This window comes from Mya arenaria, chromosome 13, assembly GCF_026914265.1.
Source record: "Mya arenaria isolate MELC-2E11 chromosome 13, ASM2691426v1".
Lineage (NCBI taxonomy): Eukaryota > Metazoa > Mollusca > Bivalvia > Myida > Myidae > Mya > Mya arenaria.
The window spans coordinates 9101627-9105816 of record NC_069134.1 but is presented as its reverse complement, the minus strand read 5'-3'; positions in this window follow the sequence as shown (position 1 = coordinate 9105816).

Sequence of the window (4190 nt, the reverse complement as noted above, 5' to 3'; positions counted from 1 at the left end):
TTTAACCGGCACTCATCGTGTCTAATGTCACCTTTTATATATTTATGCGAGCGTGCGTACGCGTGTTCGTGTGCATGTGCGTGTGCACTGAAGTTCTTTCATTGCGAAAAAAACGTACACATATACAATACAACTTTTTTATGAAAAAAAAACACGTCAGCGCGTGTCTAAACGGAACATTTGTATCTAAAGTTGACACAAAAATGAGCAAATATGTACTTAACGTAGAAGTGATTATTATAATACTTACAGTCGGGAGTGGGTACATAACAATTCATATTTTTCACATACAAGTGTCCATTTTAATAGCCGAAAAGTGAGTAAGTGTTTAAGTAAGAATTAAGTTATCATTCAATGCGGTCGTTGTCAATTAGATCTTCATGTAAGTCCATCGTCTAGAAAAACAAATGACTTTAATACATGTTTAGTCATTCAGAATTTTCAAGTAAACTCCCATAACACGCTCATCAAATGTTCATGACAAACTAAGAGATCATTAAGAAATCAAAACCAACCCACCTTAGTCTTAAGTTTCACATAATCTCAGCCATCCTCTCGCGTTTACTAATTAAAAGCGGTAAACCCGATATTCCGTATGTTCCGAGCGGAGTGCCGCACTTGCTTCAAATTTTCTGATCATTGTCATGTTCTTGTCTGCCAATCTGATTTCCAAAATCCGATCTACTTATTTTCTGCTCGGTTGATTTTCAATACCATGCGGATCAAGTCCATCCATCAAAACTTTCCAGAGATTAGAACTACTTTTCCATGTCACAGATGTGCTGACCTCACAATGGATTAAATTTCATATCAGTCCGCGCGGATCGACACGAAATAGGAAATACGCTCTCCGACCCGTTCAAAGAAAACGGAACTTTTAATGCTATCTGAATCTTGCGAATCAATTATCTTGCCTTTTGACCACGTATTTTCCAATCTCAGTAATGATTCCATGTATCCGTCTCTGGTGATCAGATTCTCATACCCAGATTCGTCTTATCGATTTATCGGGCATCAATAGACCCTACGCAGGACCTTCAGGTAATAACAACAGTATCGTCAACAAAATTAAGACACATATAAATATTCCATGCCAAGTTATTGCCAATTAATTGCTATAACACATTATGTTTGTATTTGCGTAACATGGTCCTTGTTATTTCCCCTGGCTATCAGTATTGTTTTAAAAGTCATATTTAGTTACTTTTATCTGACGCAAATGAACGTACGCACAATCCAGTGATATAAGATGTTATAAAGACGTTTATTATAAGATTGCTCGACATATCACATTTATTTAAAACTAAAAATATCGTAATTGAGGTCAAAGAATAGAATGAATTAAATATTTACATTTACATGCGTGTATTGTGTGCGTCCGAAGGGTATATCTCCCAGAATGCATGCGTTTGAACACAACTGTATTATAACACAGTAAATATTAACGAACAAAACAAATTCATATACATGTGGCAATTATAGACTAAGAGAACTGGGTACCATGGTTGTATTGGCATAGTTCGGAAATGAGCTTGTTTCATCGTTGAATGGTTATGGTACAGAAATGAGATTGTTTCATGATTGTATTGGTATGGTTCAGAAATGAGATTGTGTCATGGTTGTATTGTTATGTTTCAGAATTGAGATTGTGTCATGGTTGTATTGGTATGGTTCAGAATTGAAATTGTGTCTTGGTTGTATTGGTATGGTTCAGAAATGAGAGTGTGTCTTGGTTGTATTGGTATGGTTCAGAAATGAGATTGTGTCATGGTTGTATTGTTATGTTTTTAGAATTGAGATTGTGTCTTGGTTGTATTGGTATGGTTAAGAATTCAGATTGTTTCGTGGTTGTATTGGTATGGTACAGAAATGGGATGGTTTCATGGTTGTATTGTTTTGGTACAGAAATGAGATGGTTTCATGGTTGTATTGTTTTGGTACAGAAATGAGATGGTTTCATGGTTGTATTGTTTTGGTACAGAATTGAAATTGTGTCTTGGTTGTACTGGTATGGTTAAGAATTGAGATTGTGAAATTGAAATTGTGTCATGGTTGTATTGTTATGGTTCAGAATTGAGATTGTTTCGTGGTTGTATTGGTATGGTACAGAAATGGGATGGTTTCATGGTTGTATTGTTTTGGTACAGAAATGAGATTGTTTCATGGTTGTATTGGTATGGTTCAGAATTGAAATTGTGTCATGGTTGTATTGGTATGGTTCAGAATTGAAATTGTGTCATGGTTGTATTGGTATGGTTCAGAATTGAGATTGTGTCTTGGTTGTATTGGTATGGTTCAGAATTGAGATTGTGTCATGGTTGTATTGTTATGTTTCAGAATTGAGAGTGTGTCTTGGTTGTATTGGTATTGTTAAGAATTGAGATTGTTTCGTGGTTGTATTGGTATGGTACAGAAATGGGATGGTTTCATGGTTGTATTGTTTTGGTACAGAAATGAGATGGTTTCATGGTTGTATTGTTTTGGTACAGAAATGAGATGGTTTCATGGTTGTATTGTTTTGGTACAGAATTGAAATTGTGTCTTGGTTGTACTGGTATGGTTAAGAATTGAGATTGTGAAATTGAAATTGTGTCATGGTTGTATTGTTATGGTTCAGAATTGAGATTGTTTCGTGGTTGTATTGGTATGGTACATAAATGGGATGGTTTCATGGTTGTATTGTTTGGGTTGGAAATGAGATTGTTTCATGGTTGTATTGTTATGGTTCAGAAATGGGATTGTGTCATGATTGTAGTGTTATGGTTTAGAAATGGGATTGTGTCATGATTGTAGTGTTATGGTACAGAAATGGGATTGTGTCATGATTGTAGTGTTATAGTTCAGAAATGGGATTGTGTCATGATTGTAGTGTTATGGTTCAGAAATGGGATTGTGTCATGATTGTAGTGTTATGGTTCAGAAATGGGATTGTGTCATGATTGTAGTGTTATGGTTCAGAAATGGGATTGTGTCATGATTGTAGTGTTATGGTACAGAAATGGGAGTGTGTCATGATTGTAGTGTTTTGGTACAGAAACGAGACTGTGCCATGGTTGTTTTGTTATGGTTCAGAAACGAGATTTCGCCATGGTTGTTTTGTTATGGTTCAGAAACGAGATTTCGCCATGGTTGTTTTGTTATGGTTCAGAAACGAGATTTCGCCATGGTTGTATTATTATGGTACGGAAATGAGATTGTTTCATGGTTGTATTATTATGGTACAGAAATGAGATGATTCAAAACGATGTAATTAACGTTTACCCGACGCTTGCATTGATATGCGTTGTTCGCACTGAGGATGATTAAATTTCATCCTTTTTAAGATTCTTTGGGCAGAATTTATTTTCCAGTCTTGTGCATAATCGTTATGTTTATTATATCGTCCGCCATGAAACCTGATAATTTGTGTAAAACATTAAAGGTAATAATTTTCTCTATTGAACATGGCTCTAGTATCTGAATAAAGCAAAATAAGTATCTCATTAAATAGCAGACAAAGACCAATAAACGTTCCAAAGAGCCCTCGGGAGGGAGATGAAAATTTCATAGTCGTCGGTCGTAAGTTATATTATGTAACACATCATTTTTTTCAATTTTTTTTTTTTTCATTATTTATTGACTATGTTTCTGAAACAAAAACTGAGATAGTTAAATTTTATACATAGAACGAATTTCAATGAAGAAATAAGAAAAAAGCTATTATGTTTCAACGTCTATAACCATTGCAAAACACGATTATTTTATATGTGCAGTGAACTAGCAGCTTGTAAAAACAAATTGTCCGGGATTTTCTCTTTTCGCAAAGCTCGTGAGTTTCCTCCGTTCATTTCATTTGTACACATATTAAATGATAATAACGGTTGTTTTCAATTGAACCGATTACGCTTGAAGATAATGAATCTCCTTTGCGCGTTTCTTCGAGAAGTTTATATTTTACTCAACGACAAACCGGTCATTACATTCACAAAGATGGATGACACACATGCATGTAAATTACAGATCCATTCCAGGGCTAAACCATCTAAGGAAGTTTTTACTACATTTTATTGGAAAGATACCGTTACAGCAAAATGTCTGAAATTAAATATGAATTGATTTTTCAAACATTCAAGAAATTTTGCATCAAATCCTATAAAACAGTAGTAACATAAAACATATATTTCTTAATATAATTAAGAAATGTGAAGTTC